Source organism: Octodon degus, unplaced genomic scaffold, assembly GCF_000260255.1.
Source record: "Octodon degus isolate 3935 unplaced genomic scaffold, OctDeg1.0 scaffold00084, whole genome shotgun sequence".
NCBI lineage: Eukaryota > Metazoa > Chordata > Mammalia > Rodentia > Octodontidae > Octodon > Octodon degus.
This window is the reverse complement of record NW_004524660.1, coordinates 3,471,163-3,492,988: the sequence shown is the minus strand read 5'-3', so window position 1 is coordinate 3,492,988 and position 21,826 is coordinate 3,471,163. Positions and strand designations below refer to the sequence as shown.

General features: G+C 42.5%; 1 pseudogene across 1 annotated transcript; it reads right to left on the bottom strand.

Moving 5' to 3' along the window:
• Positions 1 to 532: 532 nt before the first annotated feature.
• LOC101571370 lies at positions 533 to 5,293 on the bottom strand (annotated as a pseudogene). The gene is made up of 2 exons (XR_002822271.1): positions 4,921 to 5,293; positions 533 to 1,510 (listed from the first exon to the last, which is right to left on the bottom strand). The product of XR_002822271.1 is annotated as a kinesin light chain 4-like (transcript).
• Between the last annotated feature and the right edge of the window lie 16,533 nt (positions 5,294 to 21,826).

Sequence of the window (21,826 nt, the reverse complement as noted above, 5' to 3'; positions counted from 1 at the left end):
TGTTTGCACATGCAGGTCTGATTTATTTCACTTAAGTGTATGTTCTCTAGTTGCATCCATTTACCAACAACAGATCCAAATTTATCCTGTTTTATAGCTGTATAATACTCCATTGTGTAAAAATATCACATCTTCTTTATCCACTCTTCAATTTTTTTTTGTTTTGTGTTTTTTTTTTTTACCTGATTCTTTTATTTAAGAAATGTAAAATACGTGGACCTGAAGTGAGACAGCCAAGGAGAGGGGGAAGGATAGACAGGATAGCCAAGAGAGGTGGCATGGCTGGCCACAAACCCTCCTGCAGCAAGGCCAGCAGCATCTTGCCTACTGTGGAGGTCTCTGAGTGAGTTACTACAGGACCCCAGGGTGGGGTGTTCTGAGGGTCCTTCCTAAGAGGGTTCCTGAGGAGGGGCCAATACCCTGCAGGCAGGAGCAGGCTTCGGGTTACTGTCCCCCCTTGCGGTGGAGAGTCTGAGCAATGGGAATGCTGTGGGGCTGTGAGGCAGCAGCAGCCCTGGGCACTAGGTCGATGTCAGCTGCTTGAAGAAAGGTCCATGGTGCTGGCACTGAGGCCCTGAGATACCTGGAGGGGTGCAGCACTGGGTTGCTTCAGGTAGTTCAAGAAGGCTGCCTGCTTCATGTTGCTTCTAGAGGACCGAGGCTCAGTCCCCTGGAACTTGTGCACCAGGAGCTCACTGCTTCTGCAGAGCACATCTCAGATCTTGCCCAGAGAGTTGTTCCTCTGCAGAGTCCCACTGCCATCCCCTGACCACTCCACAGCCACAGCAGCCTCGTCACCGCCATCAAATTTCACGCTGTCCCCAGGCCCCTCTGGGAAGTCCTTTTCCCATCTCCTTCCCCAGGCAACTCTGCTACCTTGGTTTGGCTGATAGGGTCTGTGCCCTGCTTCTGGGAACGCAGGGCACACTCCTCCAGGGTCTCAGCTGCCTCCAGCTTTCCCTGGCACCTATACAGAGCTCCAAGGTTTCTCAGGGTGGTATTCGCCGTGGAGCTGCTCACTTTGTAAGCCTTGTACCAGCCTCTGTACTCAGTATAGGGTGCAGCATCTTCATGTTGCCAACTCCAGCTCATTTCTGCCCACTCCTCTGCATGCATCCAGATGGGCTTGTGGTCATCATCCACAGACCCAAACTCCTCACATGTGCTCAGGTCAGGATGTCCTTGGACAGGGTCTCCACCTCCGCATACTTGCCCTGCTTCAGGTAACAGGAAGCCAGATTACTCTTGGTCTGAGCCACATTCGGGTTGTCTGGCCCCAACTGCCCCTCATAGATGGCCAGTGCCCGCTGGTAATAGCATTCCACCACCTCATACTTGCCCTGGTTTTAGCACAACAGGACCAAGATGTTTCGCTGCTTTGCTACATCTGGGTGATCAGTGACCAGGACCTTCTCTCAAATCTCCAGTGCTCGCTGGCACAGTGGCTCTGCCTCCTTGTGTTTGCCCCTTTTGCTATACAGCACAACCAGATGGTCTACTGTTACAACTCCTATTCAGTACAGTGCTAGAAATATTAGCCAGAGCAATTAGATGAGAAAGAAATAAAAAGGATAGGAAAGAAACAATATAAAGTATAATCATTTACAGACGATACGATATTCTACATAGAAGACCCTAAGAACACCACCACAAGACTTACAGATTCAATAATCAAATTCAGTAGTGTACAAAGTCAACACTGAAGAATAAATAGCCTTCCTGTATATGAATAAGAAATTCACTGAGAGAGAAATTAGGGGAATCCCATCCTTCACAATAGCATCCCAAAAAAATGAAATAACTAGGAATCAGTCTATGAAGAAAGTAAAATAGCTCTATATTGAAAACTATAAGGGGTTGGGGAGATATCTCAGTAGAATAAGCACTTGCCTGGCAAGTGCAAGGTCCTGAGTTCAATCCCCAGTACCACAAAAAAGAAGGAAGAAAAAAGAAAACTATAGTGCTTTGAAAAATGAGATTGAAAGTATATCACAAAATGGAAAGCTATCCCTTGCTCTTTGGTAGGAAGCACCAATATGGTGAAAATGACTGCACTCCCAAAGTTGTTATACAGGTTTAGTGCAATCCTGTTGAGATGTTCAACAGCATATCTCATAGAATTAGAAAAAACAACCCTAAAATTCATTTGGAGCAGAAGAGACCTAGAATAGCAAAAGTAATTCTGGACAACAAAGGCCAGGCAGGGGCACCACTATTCCTGACTTGAAATTGTACTAAAAGCTGCTTTAAAAAAAAATTGATGAAATAAAGAAAGAAAGCAGCCAATCAACTAACCAACCAACCAACCAGACCCTAGGATCTACTGAAGAGATTAGAAGATGCTGAAACAACTTCAGACATACCTAATTACCTTATCTTCGGCAAAGGCTCCAAATACTTTCACTGGCAGAAAGCCTTTTAAGTAAATAGTGCTGGAAAAATTGGCTTTCCACATGCCAAAGATTATAACTAGACCTATGTCTTTCCCCATGTACTAAACTAAAATCAAAATGAATCAAAGACCTACATATTAAAACAGAAACTCTAAATCTGCTGAAAGACAGAATAGATAGAACTCTTGAAGACATTAGTATAGGCAAAAACTTTATGAACAAAACCCTGATCAAACAGTAACTATTACGAAGAATCAACAACTGAGATCTGATCCTATTAGCAAGCTTTTGTACAGCAAAGGAAATCAACAGAATGCAAAGACAACCTGAAGAGTTGGAAAAAAATTTAGCCAGTTGTCCCCCAGACAAAGGACATGTCTGGAACATGTAAAGAATCTAAAAATTTAGACCTCCTCCCTCCCAATTTAAAGGCTCCATCTAAAAATGGACATCTGGGATGGATACACGCTTTTCAGATGAAGAAATACAAAGGCAAATAAATATATGGAAAACTGTTCAACCTCATGGTCATTTGAGAGATGCAAATTAAAGCAATGCTAAGATTCCATCTCACCCCAGAAAGGATGGCTATTGTAAAGATGTCAACCAACAACGAATGCTGGAGAGGCTGTGGGGCAAAAAGAACCCTTCTCTGCTATTGGTGGGAGTGTAGACTGGTGCAACCCTGTGGCAATCAGTGTGGAGATTCCTCAAAAAACTAGGATTAGAGCCAGGAAGATAGCTCAGTGGCTTAAGCACCTGCCCGGCAAACTGCAAGGTTCTGAATTCAATCCCTGTACAAAGAAGAGGGGGAGAGAAAAAGAGAGAGAGGGGGGAGAGAGGAGGAGGGGGGGGGGGAGGGAAGGAGGGAGGGAGAGACAGACAGACAGACAGACAGACAGACTGACTGACTAGGATTAGAGGTCCCATTTGACTGTGGTAATCCTCTTCTTGGAATCGTCACCCAAAGCTTAAACCGCTGTACCACAGAGATATAAGCACAACCATGTTTATAGCGGCACAGTTTGTAATAGCTAAAGCTTAGAAGCTATCTAAATGTCATCAACTGACAAATGGATAAAGAAGATGTGTTTTCTTATGCAATGGAATATTGCTCTGCCATAAAGAAGGATAAACTTGAGACATTTCTAGGTAAATGGATGCATTTTGAGAGCATACTATTAAGTGAAATAAATTGGACCCAATTGTGTAAATACCACATTGCTTCTCTGGCATGAGAAACTGAAACTGTAAATAAGGACCAAAAATGTACGCTATGCAGTATGAATACGAAGAAAGTGTTCAAATGGGAAAGTTAATGGGGGCTGCGACAGGAAGACAGAGAAAATTTTTTTTAAAAAAATGAGAAGAAAGATGGGGCTGGGGAGATGGCTCAGTGGAATAAGCGCTTCCCTGGCAAGTGCAAGGGCCTGAATTCAATCCCCGGCTCTGCCAAAAATTAAAAAAAAATTAAGAAAAAAATTTTTAAATGACAAGAAAATATACAAACAAAGCTTCTGTAAATAAAGACAGGAAAAGAGGGTAGAGAAATGGTTTAAAAAATCAAGTTATATTATGTACAGGTACAAGTTCTCTATGATGAATGTGATCACTTGTATATTTAAAATGTACCAATAAACATAATAAATAAAAAATAAAAGGGCTGGCCTATAGCTTGGTGTTTCAATCCCTGGTACAAAACAAAGTCCAGCAGTACAATACAAGCTTGTATGTACCTATGGCCCTAAGGAACACAGCCCACCTTCTTCCTGTATTGTCACCTGCCTTAGATCACCACTTGAATGGGGCTTTTGTGTTACGCATTCACTCTGGGCTCGCTGCAAGAGACACATGTGTGTCAGCTGAGGATGGGGCGTGTTCTTGGTCACAATGCTGACTTACGCTGTGACCTTCCCCAAGCCTCAGAGATTTCTCTCTGCCTTAACTTTGTCCTCCTGTAAACTGACTCACTTAAATAGAAACATTGCTAGGGCCACCTAACAGGCTGTTATGAAACTCTTAGGGTCTACACACAGCTCTATTAATGCAAATATTGAAGAAAGCAAGTCCTTAATTTTTTTAAAAAATTCAGCTTGAATAGTTCACTGCTGTTCCTTATACTTCCATAGTATAATACTAGATCCTATCTTGCCCAACATAATGGGTACATACACTAAGGCGCTTGGGGTTTTAATTACCTTTAATATTCACATCAAAAAATGTTCTAGAACTTAAGACTAGATGATCCTAAATATCATCATCCTTCTACCCAGAGTAGAGCTGTAATTTGATAAAACCATGTAAAGATCCTATCACCGAGTCTTTGGTAATCACTAGCCTAATGCCCTGCTTGACTGGAGACTTTCAAGGTGTAATAGAAGCTAATTAAATGAAGTGTCCCCCTTTAAATTGAGATGAAATCTCTTGAATTTCTAATGTTGTGTTCATGTTCTGCAGCTAAACACATTAAATCTAATGGTTCTGCCTGACAGGCCTAGAGCTATTCAGTGCCAGCTATGAGAGCCACCCGAAGCTTTTCCTTCTCCCGGGTTCTGGTTCCTGCTTTTATTCCTAGCACGATGTGGTTTCCTGATCTCAGCCTCATCCTGTTTGTCCTCTTGCAAAAGCCCCAGTTCCTCATGGTCCATCTGCAGTGTGGCACGCAGGTCTGAAGACAGAGCTCTAGAAGTCAGCCCAGCCGGAACTGACACGGGGCCTGCATCCCCCTGTGCAGCTGCCACCTGCACAGCAGCGCAGCTGCAGGCAGTCTCGAGACTTTGCTCTTGAGCACTTTCTTCCTGCTGCCAGCCGAGAACCCCAGCTGTGTAAATCAGAACTCCCTGCACCCTGGGGATGCCCCTCTCATGCCACTCCAGTTCAGGTGGTCGGTCAGCACCCATATATTAGCGTCAGCATTGAAATCTCTTTCCACGCAAGCATCCTTGCCAATCAGTGGATTTGGAATCTGACTGCACATAGGGATCTGGGAAGCTGTTACAAGATACTGACACTTGTGACGGTTGATCTTGTCAGCTTGATTGGATTGGGAAATAAATAGGAAATCGCTAACCCACAATTCTGGGTGTGCCTCTGGGGGTGTTTACAGAGAAGACTGACCTGTGGGGAAACTGTTGGAGAGTGGCTGACGTGAATATGGGGGGCACCATGCAGCAGGCTGGGGTGCCCTAAGAAGCAAGAGTGAAACGAGAAGGAAACCTGCTATAGGGATCTGTTGGTCTCTCAGTGTGATCCATTGTACTCGGGGAGGAATAGCGGCAGGAAGGAGGGAAAGACAGACAAGACGACAAGAGCTGGGTGAGGTGGTGGCCCGTCCGCCCAGTTGGCAAAGTGACCCCCAGAGCAACAGTATGGATGTTTATACCTTTGCAAAGGTCGTAACACATGACACAAGGTTGCCTAGTGACTAGTAGCCAACATTAACCAGGTAGGATGCTTCTCTCAGGACAAAGGTAGCCTGACTGCTGCCGGCACTGAGGCCTGGTCCTGCTTTCACACATTTAACCACTTTCCCATCTTCCATGGCTCCCAACAGCCTGCTAGCACAGCACATTCTGTCATATTCTCTCTCTCTCTCTCTCTCTCTCTCTCTGTCTCCCTCCTCCTCTCTCCCCCACCCTTCTTCCTGTGCTCCATGAGGTGAGCAGCTCTCTCCACGATGTCCTTTGGCCACAGTGTTCCGCCTCATCACAGTTCCAGGGTAATGAAGCCAGTAGACCAGGGACTGGAAATGTCGTTCAAAATACATCTTTTCTCACTTAGCCTGATCACGGCAATGGAAAGGAGACTGACACAATACCCACCAAGATTCTGGTAAGACTCCAGGTAACACACCCAGAAGGTTAAATCATGAGGCAGAGTTAAAGATGAGTGGGGAAATCTAGACTGCTCCAAATGCTACCCTTTCACCTGAAAATGTTTTCTCTCCCTTGCCTCACACACCACTGCAGCCATGGATGATTCCCCTAATTGCATTTCACCAATACTCCAGGTCACTGCTGTAGAGACCTGCTACTAAATGCTGGGTGAATAAATCACCCCACATTCCTTTAAGCTTCACATCTTCTAGGAACCACAACCTCTGCTCTTTATCCTTGTCATTTTATCATTTCACTCATGTCTATCGTGAACTTTGGGCTATCATGTTAGCATCACTGCTGGGCAATCTGTGCCCACACAGTGCCCCTCATCCCTGTTTTTTATCAATCCATGTCCGCAGTACCTAATGTTTACATTCCTTGGTGGAGTGTACCATACCATACCTTAACTCTTTTTCATGTCTTTTCTCTCCACTTGGCCCCTCATTCCGTCTCTTGATCCCCTTCCCATTTGAGAAAGACCTCTTGTATTAGTTACTCTTCTCTCCTTGCTGGGACAAATACCTGACACTCAAAATGAGGGAAGGAAAGATTTATTTAGCTCACAGTTCCTGGAGGTTTCAAGACACTGGAGGAGAGGCTGGGGTGCTGCCGCGTCCAGGATGACCCTCCTCACATCTCTCAGAAAGCACAGGCGAGCCAGTTTAATGGCTCATGCCTCTCTGGCCCCGCCCTGGTCCTCTGGCCCCGCCCCTCAAGCCCCGCCCTGGTCCTCTGGCCCCGCCCCTGGCCCCGCCCTGGTCCTCCAGCCCCGCCCCTCAAGCCACCCATTGCTCCTCCAGCTGCATCTGCCCCACAACTTACACGAGGCTTTGGGGGAACAACTAGACACAAACCATAACACCTGTCTTCCTGTTTCCTATTGTCTATCTATTTTGCTCTTTATTTATAATTGGGGTTTCTCATATAAGATAAGTCATGGGTATTTAAGCGTCTGTGCCTGACTTATCTCACTTAATGTGATGGTGTTCAAGTGAATATATTCCTACATCCTGGCTTCCACTTCTTTGATCTCAACTCCAGTCACCTTAAACTCCAACCCCCACCTCAGCCATCCACTCCCAGACCAATGCCCAAATGTTATCACCATCAGAACATCTTCCTTCTAGGGCCAGGGAGACGGCTCAGTAGAATAAGCGCTTGCCTGGCAAGTGCAAGGGCCTGAGTTCAATCCTCGGTTCTGCCAAAAGAAAAAGAATGTCTTCCTTCTAAAATAGCAATCCCTGTGGTTCCATCCCAACAATTCTCTGTCCAGTTCCCACTCTCCCTTACTCTCATCTTAAATCCCTCAGGAGTCACAGCTAAGCTCAAGAGCGAGCAGCCTCCACTCTCCGACTCCGACACTTGCTTGGCTCTCTCCATCCTCTCCTCTCACTCCGCACTGCCTTCCTCACCCACTGTGCCCCACAGATGGCCCTGTGCTTGCAGCCCCTGCTCCCAGCTCACCTGTCAGGTCACTGATCACTACTTTCAAGGTCCTTTGCAAGCATCTCTTCTGCTGCCAGACTTAAATATTGGTCCCTCACAGCTAGTCTGGTCCCTGAATCACATTTAAATTATTTTAACTCTGCTTATTATTGCAAGTCCTGCTTTTATATAGGCAGTTCCCAAAACTAAATCTTCAGCCCAAGCCCCTCACCTGATATTCAAATTGAATTTTGGTTTACTGCGTATCTGAAAAAGAATATCCCACAGTCTTCTCAAACCAGCACATTCAAAATTGAACTCATTTTATCTTCTCGCCCTCACAGTAGCTTTCCTTCACACCAGTTCAGCTTGGCCTCTGTCCTACAGGTTATGAAATCTCTAAGTCTCTAAGAACACAAGTTTACTGCACAAAAGTTATCTTGCATCTCACTCAACTCAGTATTTTCCTGGGTAGATCCTTCTGCAAAGTACACCCCAAGTGCTCTCTCTCCTGGATTCCCCCTCTCAGTATAGGCATCACCTTCGCCCTATTGCCAAAGGAGAAAATCTGCTAGTTTTATCCTTCTCTCCCTCAGTTCTATATCCAAGGAATCCCCAAGTCTCCTCAATTAAGCCATTTAAAAAATCGCTTGCATTATTCAAAAATATTTTTTGAGCTTTTACTATTTCCCAGGTACTAGAAACAATATACTAAATAAGAAAGCCATGGGCCAGGGAGATAGCTTGGCAGTCTAAGCACCTGCCTGGCAAGTGCAAGGACCCAGGTTCAATCTCCAGTACTGCATGCTGTGCTGGCCCCATATCGAGCCATCCACTGAAACTGGGCGTGATAGCACACACCTATAATCTCAGCCCTGGGAAGGCTGAGACAGGAAGAACACTACAAGTCTAAGCTGTGCAGCAAAACCCTGTACCAAATAATTTTTTTTTAAAAGCCATAACCTTGCTCTCACCATCTTCACACTCAATATTTCAGGGTTCAGTCAGAAAACGCAGGCTCATTCAAATGATAATGATAAAAGAATTCGACTTACACAGTTGTGGGAGCTAGTCATCAAGTTTTGTATGATTTCTTTTGTTGTGCAAAAGCTTTTTAATAAGATGAGATCCCAGTGGTCCATTCTTTGTGATGATGCCTACGTTGTGGGAGTTTTGTTCATAAGGTTTTTGCCTATTTCTCTGCCTTCCAGAGTCTTATCTGTTCTATCTTCTAGCAGACTTAGAGTTCTGTTTTAATATTTAGATCTTTGACGCATTTTGATTTTAGTTTAGTGCATGGTGAAAGAAATGGGTCTAGTTTTAGTCTTTGGCATGTGAAAAGCCAGTTTCTCTAACATCATTTATTAAAAAGGCTATTCTTCTTCCAGAAAATGGGTTTGGCCCCTTTGTCAAAAATCAGATATCTGAGTGCATTTGGAATTGTTTCTACATCTTCTAGTCTGCTCCACTGATCCTCAGGTCTGTTGTCTGGCCACTACCATGCCCTTTTTGTCACAGTAGCTCAGCTGTATTATTTCAAGTCAGGGAGTGCAACGCCCTCTGACTTGCCTTTGTTGCTGAACTGCTTTTGCTAATCTAAGTTTCTTGCACGGCAAGAGAAACCAACAACAAAATGAAAGGATGGCTCATAGAGTGGGCGGAAATTTGCCAGCTGTTCTTCAGACAAAGAACTAATACCTGGAACATATAAAGAAAAACAACAACAAAAAAATCAGATCCCCTAAATTCAAAGAGTCAGCCCAAAAATGGTCATCTAAAATGAATACAGATTTCTCAGAAGTACAAATGGTAAATAAAAGTGTGAAAAAATGCTGAATGTTATTTGCCATTCAAGAAATGCAAAATAAAACAACACTGAGATTCCATCTGCCTCCAGAAAGACTGGCTTCCGTGAAATCAACCAACAGCAAATGCTGGAGGGGCTGTCAGGAAAAAAGAAGCCCTTTTCCACTTTTGATGGGAGTGTAGACTGGTACAACCACTGTGAAAATCAGTGCAGAGATTCTCAAAAAAATAGGATTAGAGGTCTCATTTGCCCTAGCTATTTTCCTTCTGACTATCTTTCCAGAAGATTAAAAAGCATCATATCTCAGAGATATATGCACATCCATGTTTATAGTGGCAGTTTTTAATAGCTAAATCTTGGAAACAACCCAAATACCCATTAGCTGATGAATGGATGGAAATGATGCTGGTTTTTTATATGTAGTGTAGTGTTACTCATCTATAAAACAGGACACAATTAAGACATTTACAGCTAAATGGATGGACCTTAAGGCCATAATCAGAAGGGAAATAAATAAGGCACACATGTGTAACATTATCTTTCTGGTATGAGAAACTGACATTGTAAATGAAAAACAAAATGTATAATAGATATTGTGAAATAGCAAGAAACTATCCAAAAGAAAAAAGAGAACTAGGGAGGGGAGAGAGGGAAAGGAAGGAAGGGAAAAAAATGAGAAAAGGATAAAATAAAAACAGCTTTATGAACAGGGAGGAGAAGGAGGTTTGAAAGATGGGAAAGAAAATATGAAAAAAATGAATCAAGGCATATCATGTACAAACACAAACTCTGTATAATGAATGTGATTATTATACATACCTAAATTAAAACAACAAATAAGTAAAATTTAAAAAACTAAATTTTGCATGACCAGCTTTTACTTCTTATTTGGTCAGGCTGGACGCGTGGGAAGGCACAAGGTCAAGTTGGAGCCCAAGGCACCACTATGCCAGGACAGAAAGAGCATGCCTGTCACCTCAGCTACTCGGAAGGCTGAGGCAGGAGAGCACAAACTCACAGCCATCCTGCACCAACTATCAGGAGCCCTGTCTGAAATATAAAGAAGGCTGAGGCTGTAACTCCACAGCAGAGCCCCTCTGAGCTCGATCCCCAGCGCTGCAAAGCAGCCAGTCAATAAAACCAGAATGAAAGCAGAGTCAACTCCTCTACCTCCAAGCCTTCAGCTTCTACAGTGTGAGTGACCTACAGTAAGATGCGGCACCCTTTGTCACCAATCGAAAGTCACAGCTAGGGACACTGAAAGGGGACACTCAACAATAGCGGGAGGCCCAGCTACTGTCTTGTGCCTAGAAGGTAGAACAGCACCTCCTGCCTCGGTATGTACTCTAGAATAATGCCTGCCCTACGGCAGCACTCTGTGAACTCATGGCCCAGGCTCCACATCTTCCTTTCCCAGTCTTGTGAAAATTTATCCTGGGTCCATTTCTTACTCAGAAGTGTATGGTGAAAGGAATTTCAGGAAATCTTCTTCCTGCTTAGGCAAACTGCCCTGGTGCAAAGCTACCCACTATCTCATCTCTCCCATCAAGCACAGAGCTACCTATGCCCACCCCTGCTTTGTCCTGCTCTACTTGGTCCCTAGGAAATGATGCCAACAAGTTGCTCTGACTATGCGGTTGCCCAGCTCAGCTTTGCCGCTGCTTTCCCCCAGAACAACAGGGCATCTAAATGTCTTTGCTCAATGTATTATTTAGGCTTAAATCCGTAGAATACAGGTAGTTATTTAAACACAATAGAAATTTATTTCTCTCTTGGGAAGAAATCTGGGTAGGTTTGGGGCTAGAAGTCTTCCTACAGCATCAGAGACCCAAGGCTCTTTCTGTATTGTTCTGCATGCATAACAGTATTTATTTCCAGAACTGACATAGAAAATGAGATAAATATTTTTAAAAAGACCTTCTCTGGCTTTACTCTCTGTAAGGTAGACACTCCTAGGGTCGCCATGTTAATGAGTGGGGTCACCTGATTGCAGCTAGTCCTGAGGCAGCTTGGGGCTAAACCATGGCAGTCTGGTGCCCAGCCAACAAGCCTGCTACTGACTGAAAAAGAAAGAAAAAAAAATAATGGAAATACTGTATGCTGCATACCACACACGACACGCAAGGCTCCTCGTTACTTGCCCCTGCCTGCTCTTCTAATTTCATTTCCTGTCCATCCGCCTCTCATGTAATAATGGCAAAATTAGAATTCTTGATGTTGTAGCCAACATTCCAAGAACAAGTATAGTTTCCTGACTTGACACATTCTACTCACTTCCTTCCTCCACTGGCCTACTAAGCAAACACCTACTTGTCCTCCGAGACTCCTCCAGCTATCTGCCCCAGTACTCCTGTCTCCCAACGCACCACCGATCCTTGAAACAAACACCCATTAGGATCATTGACGCTTGTTTGTCACCCCACCTGTCTCTCTTGGAGTTTCTAGAGGGGGGAACCGAGGGTCTTTTCAGTCCTGAATCTCAACATGTGCCCCAGGGTCTGCTCCATAATGCACAGAAGGTGCCTGTAGAGTATGGGGAGATTGGTAGTGCATTTCTAGAAGTTGCTGGGGCCAGCAGCCAGCCCCCCGCCCCGGGCCTCCACAGGGTGGAGTTGCCACATTTTCTATTCTGTTTGCTGGGAAAGGATCTAAGCAGAGGCTCCCCAGCAGAAAAAGCCTGAGGAGGACAGGAAGAACTGCTTCTTTAGCCCTTAGACCCAGCACTGAGGATGATACAGATGCGTCCTTAATTCCTCCTGTGCCTTCAGGGAAGAAGACAAAATGTCACAAGTCCTGAGCCAAAACATCAGAGGACAATTTAAGAAAATAGAAGAGAGTCCCAGGTGACAAATGAAATGACAAACATCATTCATCACTAAAACAAAATTTTATGGAACTACAACAGTGCTTAGGAAAACAGCCCTACGCCTGCCAGTAAATATTTTCTAACCTCTCTATGGCAATCGCCCCTGGAATTGCAGAACCTTTGAGAGTCACTGCCCCCACCCTCACCCCACTGTATTTGCAATTCTTTTCAAAGGATATGAAAGCTTTTCCTTTGACAGACAAATATGCAGAGAACTACGAAAAAACCCTTCCTGGCAATTATTAGTACATAGCTGTCATTATGCTTTGCTGAAAAGCAAATATGAAAAAATATATTCCATAGAAGACACATCAAGAGAAAAGAGTTTACGGAAAGCACTCTCTCCAGGACGTCCACGGATGGACGCAGAAGTAGTGCTGAAGCAGTCCTAGGCTGCGACTGCATTCTCTTAGGGAGCGTTTAAAGAAAAAGCCATAAGAGAAGATCTGAATGGCTGCAGGGGGCAGGGGGCCGGCAGCAGGGAAGCTGGTGGCGGTGGTGACACTTCTACTCAGAAAACGCCACATTCAGGAAGTGAATAACCCGAGGAAATCGTCGCTGATGCACACAAAGCGTTAGGATAGGGTATTCACGTCATCCTTGTTCATAGTAGTGGAAAATTATAAATAACAGTGTTATAATAGAGAATCAGCAAAATATACAGCTTTGAAACATGATGCCGTAGAAGGTTATTTATCATCATTAAAAGCATTTATGATATAAGTGAAAAACAAAATGAAGGTCATAAAAGAGAATATTTAATGTTATCCAAGTTCTACTTTAAATGAATTATTAGGTCATACATGACAAAATACTTCGCTGGACAAATCTGTAAGGGACCCTCAGATCCTCCAGAAAGCCAATGCCCATCACAGCCTAATGATCAGGACAAGAGCCACCCACATGACTACAGAAATAAGGCTCACCCAGACACAGCTTGCCTTTCTTAGGGCGCCCTCGACCTTCCCCAGGTCCAGCTCCTGCTCTGTCACAGTCGGTCCCATTCTGTGAGAGAAGCAACTGGCTGGGGAGGCCACACCAGCATTCTTATTCTGCCAAGGTCAAAGCAAACTATTCTTGGTGACAAATCCTCCAGATTTTATCAGTTCATAAAAGTAGTTACCTCATGGGGGCATCTGAGCTTCTGTGCTATTCACAAAGAAGAGAAAAAGGAAGACTTTCAGGGACGCATGAGCCTCTTTGGTAACTCTTAGAAATACCAGGGAAGACAGGGGTTAGGAAGATCTGGACTTCGTGCTCACAGACCTAGGAGTCTTTCTAATTGAGGCACTAAGGTAAGGAGGGCCAAGGTTGGGAACACCTGCCTGTACAAGTTACATTTCAACTGAGGGTGGGGAGACATCCTACCCAGAATGATTAATCTTTGTCCAGTACACATTCACCCCCAAAACTAATTATTTTATCTGCAACAAAAGTCACCTGATGTTTGGAATAATGCCATAGTGCACAGGAAAGGTTGTGGACTGTTTGAAGACACCAACAGGCTCCACTGAAACTGAAATTAGAGGGACACTACTAACTGCTCTCAAATTTTTACCTATAAGAGGTTCAAGAGAAATAAGATGAAAAATTCAGTGCTGTAGAAAAATAGAACAATGGACCTGCTGTTGTGACAGGCTTTGTTTTGATAAACGACCATGATTCTGAAATCACCCTATTGTAGCACCATCAACCTCTCTTCCACTGTTAGCAGCATGTGGGCAAGACTCCAGGCCAAGCCCAGATGTCTCCCTCAACTCCAGATGTGAAGGCAGTGCCTCCTGATGGAGGGAGGGAAGGGAAGAAGAGAAGCTGATCGCAGCCATCGCATGCGTGGCTGGGGGTTGGTTCACAAATGGACTACAGCCCCTGCCCGTCTGAAGCTCAGTACTGATTGTGAGAGAGCAGAGACCCCACATTTCCTTCCCATCCTTGTCCTGGGCACAGATTCTTCCAAAAAACAGAGCCAGCTTTTCTTTCCCAGAGCAGTTATACCTGAGATACCTTGTTCCTTGAGCACTTGCTTAAGACCCTTCAATCCAAGACTATGAGAGCAAACTAAGAGGAAGATCAAAAAAAAGGAAAAATGCTGCATTCTTTCGGGATGTAGTGTCACCTTGAATATAACACTACATTCTTTTCTCCAATGGGAAGGCAATCAAGAGACAAAGAGGGGCTGGGGGGAGGGATGAATAAAGAACTAGGATGCGCTATGTACATGAACCAAATCACCATGAGGAATGTAATTATGTACTGCAAATATCAACTAATAAAAAATTCAAAAAGAAAATAATACAGAAAGAATGCTCTGCTTGAAGTTGCCATCTGGTTTGGGCTAGCAGCAATGACATCGTCTCAAGGGTGACCGCTTACTTCATCATCCCAGCCAGTAGAACTTGAACATGAAAGGGGGCCCTAGTCATATTTATACCAAATAATATGCACTAAGTCGGAGCTGCTCCAGACCAATGAGAAGGTATAGTTACCTAATCATCACTAGTCATATATCCCATCTATTTTGTCATAGCAGAAAACCGTGGCAAAATTTAGATGTAGTATGAGTCACAGCAGTCTAAATCAAGGCAACAAAATAAATCTGTGTGTCAAAACCAGCCTCAAGTCTAGGATATTCTAAACTGGATGGTGGGAACCAGCTGTTTTCAATAATTGAAATATTATTGAATGCCAGGGACTAACCAGAATAAGGAAAATCTGGTGTCCCTTGGTCTTGGTAAGGTCCAATCTAATTGGTTCCGCATACTGGGTCACAGATGCCCATGTCACACTTCTCTAATGACAATATGTACATTAATGTACATTAGCATAATGGTAGTCAGCTGGGAGCCTCCCTCAGGCACTGTCCTGGGGGAATACAGGAAGCGGTTTTTACACTTGCCCAGCTGGAACAACCAACAGCAAGGTGTGTGGGCAGGTGTCAAGGTCCAAACAGGTGAGTGTCACCCATATCATGTGCCATGTTACACAGTTGTGTACTTATAATTTGTCTTAGTAAATGTTTTCTTTTGACTTTTCTTGCATTCAGTACAATGTCACATGGAAATCCTCCTTTACAACTTTGGGAGGAAGCTGAAAGTGAGTCATCAGGAGACTCGGCTACCGATGGTGACTTGGATCGTGTTAGGCAAAGAAGGTAGCAGGAAGTGGCAGGGAAGCACAGAATGAAGACTTCTGTTCAGGTGAGGATAAAAGCAGTAAAGTAAATAAGTATCTGACGGGACAAAATGCGGCAAAATGGGTCAGATATACCAGAATGGTCAACGTTAGAACAAGGTCAGAAAATGTTACTAGGTTTTTGCCAGGGTTGGAACTATTATCAGCAACACTGCAACTCAATGCTGGACATTGTGACGGGTGGTATGCTGCAAGACGTCTTGAAGTGCACTGATATGAAACACAAGAAAAACATTCTACATGCATCAACAGCGATACTCAAAAATGTATTTAGCATGACATCTCATCATCTCAATGATCCCTCACAGCAGGATCACTCTAATCATAAGAATCCAAGGATTGATGGAGAAGTGACAGATATGGCATTCAGATTTTTAGAATAATAATGACACTCAAGACATTTGATTTCCTTCAGAATTATTTACATTGTGTTGATAAAAATGCCTGCCAAGGAAGAAAAGAATAGGACAATTTGGCTGCTACTCACTCCATTTTTGAAAGCTGTTTTGAACTTCAAGCAATTTATACACCATCCGAATACACAACAATCAATGAACAACATGCAGTATTTCATGGCTATTAAAGCTTTGGACAATATACCAAATATAGCTTTCAAATATGGTATAAAAATATACCATACCCTGGTAGATGCGAAGACCTTGAAGTTAGGCATTTTTCCTGGAACTCCGCCACTAGGGCTTTATTCATGCAGTAATAAACTGTATTGCTTCCTAAGCAGACTTCTTGTATCTATTTCAAAGAGTAGCCCAAATGTCACATTTGACAGTTGGTTCACTAGTTACCTATTATTTTGCATTTTTAAAAGAGCACCACTTGAGCAGCACAGGAACTATTTTCAAGAACAAAGTCAAGATTTCTGAAAAAATGTTGCAAGTTGACAATAGAGAAATGTGTACTACAGTCATTGGATTTCAAAGAAAGACGTAACCCTGGCCTCTTGTATGGGGAAGAAAAGCAAAGTAGTATTGATACTGTCACGACTGTACCACCACGATGATCCGATTGATAAAGGCGGGTCTGGTCGTGCACACTTGCAATTCCAGCATTCAGGAGGCTGAGGCAGAAGGATCCTGTGAGTTCAAGGTCAGCCTGTTACTTAGGGAGACTCTGACTCAAAAAAAAAAAAAAAAACAAAACTACAAAAAATATTGGTAGTGAAGCCTCAACACAAATAAAGACAGAAATGGTCACAATTTACAACAAAAGGAAAGGCAGAGTAGATATTGACAATTCATGCAGCAACTATGCTGTCACTCAAAACACAAGGTGTTGCTCCCTGGTTGGGTTTCACTCCATGGTAAACATGTCAGGCATAGTTTCATAGTTTACAAAGAAAACAATGAACACAAAACATCACATAGAAAATTTCTTACAGAAACCGGACCAAGCAGCAGAAAGATATAGAAGAAATCAGAGCGCAATTCTTTTCTGAAATTAAAAAAGAACTCTCAGAACTCGTAGCAGATGAAGTAAAGAAGCAGCTACAGAAACATAAGCAGGAAACCCAATCTGAAAAACACACTGCAGTAAAAGAATTTTTAACTGCTTCTAAGGAAGATATTGATAAAAAAATACAGGAGATTAGAAAAATGACGGACTCCTTGAATGAGCAATACAGAAACCGGACCAGTTACAACAAAGGAAGAACAGTATCCATCTGCCAAAGAACTTCTCAAAAGAACCCTGGAGCAGACCAGGGAGCAGGCAGGTAAAACATCACAAGGACCTCCTAAGAAATCAGGAAAACCAGCAAGATGTCACTAGGTGTGTTATGGCTTGTGTCTAGGTGTAGTGCAGTCAGGAGCGGCTCCTGGAGTTTGTGATTGATTATTGTGGGTGTGGATGCCGCACCTGCTCCGGGGCAGGCAATCTGCATTACAGTGTGAGAAGAGAAGAGAGGCTGGCTAGCTGCCTGAGCCGCTGTCACTCCCTTAGCTCTCTGCTCTTTTCGGCCACCATGAACAGCTGTTCTCTGCCACGTGCCACTCTGCCTTGGAGCCAGCTGAGTATGGACTGAAACCTCCCCTGACTGTGAGCTAAATCAACCTTTTCTTCCTTCATTTCGAGTGCCGGGTATTTGTGTCAGCAACAAGAGAAGAGTAACTGAGACAGTGTCCTACCAAAGACAGGAAAACAACACACGTGCTGTCAGTGTAAACGATGCCCGTGTATGGAACAAGCTGTTCTCATGTGTAAAAACTGCCTAAAGTGTGATAATTGAAGTAAAGGTTATTTTTATGGTAGAGTTTACTTGTATTTTCATGATAGTTTACATAAGAACTAATTTCTGCTCTTGTTTTTTAAAGTAAGCAAACAGTTCATGTAGAAAATGTTGATGATTATTCTAAACACGCAATATATATTTGATACTTTACTGTCTTAATATTTCGTTTTCCGGCTCAGTGCACATGGTGTAACAGGAAGCTCCTGACAAAACAGAAGGAAAGCCAGGCGATGAGTACGGCCTGCCAAACAGGAAAGGAAAGCTAACCACACGTGCCATCAGCATGAGATCTGCGGATGGAACATGCTGTCGTCATGTGTGAGGACTGTCTTAGGTGTGGTACCGGAAGCAAAGGTCACTTCCACAGTAGTTTTGTTATTTTCACTGCAGTTCACATGGGAAATTATTTTTTTTTTAATGTATTTAGTACAGGGTCCATAGGGTCTCCCTACATAGATCCAGCTCGTAGTGATCCTCCTGTTTTCAGCCTCCCAAGCGCTGGGATTACGGGTGTGTACCACCACACCCAGTCTCATTCACCATCTCAGCATACCCCAGGGATGGGGTGGAGTAGCACAACAGGGATCAAACCCCGGTCCCTTGCATCTGCTTAAGCAGGTGCTTTAGTCTGCTGAGCTATCTGTCTGGTCCTATGAATTTACTTCTGTTATTTTTTTTATAGTTTTTAAGCAGGTAAATAGTTGATGTCAAAAATGTTGATATTTATTCTAAACACTTGTTACATATTAAAATTTTATTTTATTGATATTTTATTTTCCTGTTATGTACACATTATTAAATATAATAAACTTTATTAAAATCATAATTCATCATAGAAATACTTCTAAAAACTAAACATGGGTATAATATGCTGCCATAATGTACCTTCAAAAGAATTTGCCATAATATCCTCAGAGCTAGAAGTATCTCCCAAGGGATCTCAGGCCACTGTTACTTTCTAGACGTCTATGACATAAGCCCTATGAAAACACCAGTTTGTTCACATGACCCAAGCTACTTGGCGAGACCTGAGAGAATCCTGAGCATAACTGCTTTCCATCTGGAAGACATGGACTCACAGTTACACCTTGACAAAGACCAACTCTGATAGGTCTTAGTTTAAAAATACACAGGCTTTACAGAATTGCACCAGGATGAAAATACCACTCTCACAGCTGTCGGTCCAGTTCAGTCAATGATGGAGGAGCCGTGATCTCTTCAATTACGACGTCTGAATTAAAAGATTCAGGTCAGAATGGTAGAATTACTGTAGAAAGGCAGACAAAAGGATGAACATGGATCGAGAGCTCTGAGAGAAACCTCCCTACCCCAGACTTTCTAGAAATAGTGTGGAAAAGGCTTGCGAGCATTCATTCCGGCCCTTGGGAAAATTCCACACCTGCATTCATGAGAAGGTGCTGCTGACACAACATGCCTGATTTTTATGTGATCCATATATGTTGCCAACTCTAGTGATCAGGAACTATGGTCTAGCTAGATCATTCAAATAAAAAAAAAATAAGGATAGGAAAGAAAAAAATCAAATTGCCATTATTCCAGGTGACATGATACAATACATAGAAGACCCCAAAAATTCCACCAAAAGACTTGTAGATTTAATCATCAAATTCAGTAGCATAGATGGATACAAAGTCAATGCTCAAAATTTTATAGTATTCCTGTATACAAACAACACACTGAGAGAGAAATTAGGGAAACCATACCTATCATAATAACATCCAAAATAATGAAAAACTTATAAATGAATCTAACAAAGGAAGTAAGCAATATATACAGTGAAAATTACAATACTCTGAAAAAAAGATTGAAGATGATTTTGGAAAATGGAAAGATATTCTTTGTTCATGGATAGGAAGAATGAATACTGTGATAATGACCATACTCCAACAACTGTTATACATATTCAACGCAATGCTGATTAAAATACCATTAGTATACCTCACAGAGCTAGAAAAAATATCCCTAAAATTTATCTGGAACCTGAAGAGACCTAGAATAGCAAAAGTAACTCTGGTCAACAATGAAAAGGTAACAGGTATCACAATGACTGACTTGAAATTATACTACAAATCCACTGTGATAAAAATCAGCATGATACTGGCCCAAAAAAACAGACCTGAGGATCAATGGGACAGATTAGAAGATTTAGACACAAATACAAACACACTCAACCACTTTTTCTTTGACAAAAGGGCCAAATATGTTCACTAGAAGAAAGTTAGCCTCTTTAATAAATGGTGCTGGAAAAACTGAAATTTTACATGCCAAAGACTAAATTTAGAACCACATATATCACTATGGATGAAACTAAAATCAAAATGAATCAAAGACCTACATATTAATACAGGAGCACTATATCCACTGGAAGAGAAAGTAGGTAGATATTTTGAAGACACACAGGTAGGCAGAGACTTCATGAACAAAAATCAAACTTCAGGAGAAATACTTCAAAGAATCTACAACTGATACCTCATTTTATTAAAAAATCTTTGCACATCAAAATAAATTACCAGCAGAGTAAAAAGAAAACCCATGAATTGGGGAAAAAATTTACTCAACTGTTCCTTAAATAAAGGATTTCTATCTATAATATATAAAGAATTTTTAAAAATCAGGCCCCCAAATTTCAAAGACCCAATCTGAGATAAATACACACTTCTCAGATGGAGAAATACAAAAGACAAGGGCTGGCCAGACAGCTCATCAGACCAAAGCACCTGCTTAGGCAGAGCACAGCAGCTAGGTTGGATCCCCATCCTATTGTGCTGGCCCCGCCCCCAGGGTACGCTGAGATGCGATTGAGCCTGGGCATGGTGGCACAAAATCCCAGCACTTGTGAGGCTGAAAACAGGAGAATCACTACAAGTCCCACCTATGTAATGAGACACTGTAGACTTGTATTAAATACATAAAATTAAAAAAAAAAATACAAAATCAAATAAATATATGAAAAAATATTCAAGTTCACTGGTCATTAGAGAAATACAAATTAAAACAATACTGAGATTCCATTTCACCCCAGAAAGAATGTCTATCATGAAGTCAACCAATAACAAATGCTGGAGGGGCTGTGGAGAAAAGGAACCCTTTTCCACTGTTGCTGGGAGTGTAGGCTGCTACAACCACCTGCAGGGGCAGCGCAGCCTGCGGCGGACACTGCAAACGAAGACAAGGAAGTTGAGGAGGTTGAGGAAGGGGGTTGAAAAGGGAAAACTAGACAAGTGGGAAGCGATCCAAAATAAAGACAGGCAAAAGTAGGATTTAATACCGAGAAACCAAAGAACTACAACCACAGTGGAAATCAGTGTGGCAATTCCTCAAAAAATTAGGATTAGCAGTCCCACTTAACCCAGCTACTCCCCTTCTGGGTATGTTCTCAGAAGAACTGAAAACATCATAGTACAGCTATACATGTACACCCCTGTATATACCAGCACAATTTGTCATAGTTAAATCCTGGAAACAACCCAAATGCTCGTCAACTGAGGAATGGATTAAAAGCATGTGGTATTTTTACACAATGGAGTATTACACAAATAAAAAAGATAAACTTTTATAAGGCTTTTATAAGTAAATAGTGAAATAAATGAGACAAGCATCCTGTCTTGCTAGTATAAGAACCTGAAAGAGTAAATAAAATCTGAAAGAAAAAAAAAAAAAGAAGGAAGAGAAAAAAGAAATATATATGTATACACACAAGATAGCTTGGATAATTGTACTGCTGATTGCTGATGGTCTGTTGAAAGAGCAGTTAATGCTTAAATTTTTTGCCTCTCTCCTTTTTAATTTTTTTTAATTTTTGACCAGTTTTGCATGCTTGCATCTGGTAACCAGAACAACTAATTTGAAGCCAACAATATGCAATATAATAAACACTTAATTTATCATCTTGTTTTTGTGAAATTCTGTGTTGTTTGTAATGTTTTTTATTGTCTTTAAAAAAAAAAAAAAAAAAAACAGGCTGCAATCCATGAAGAAATGCGCCCCTGAGCCACCACC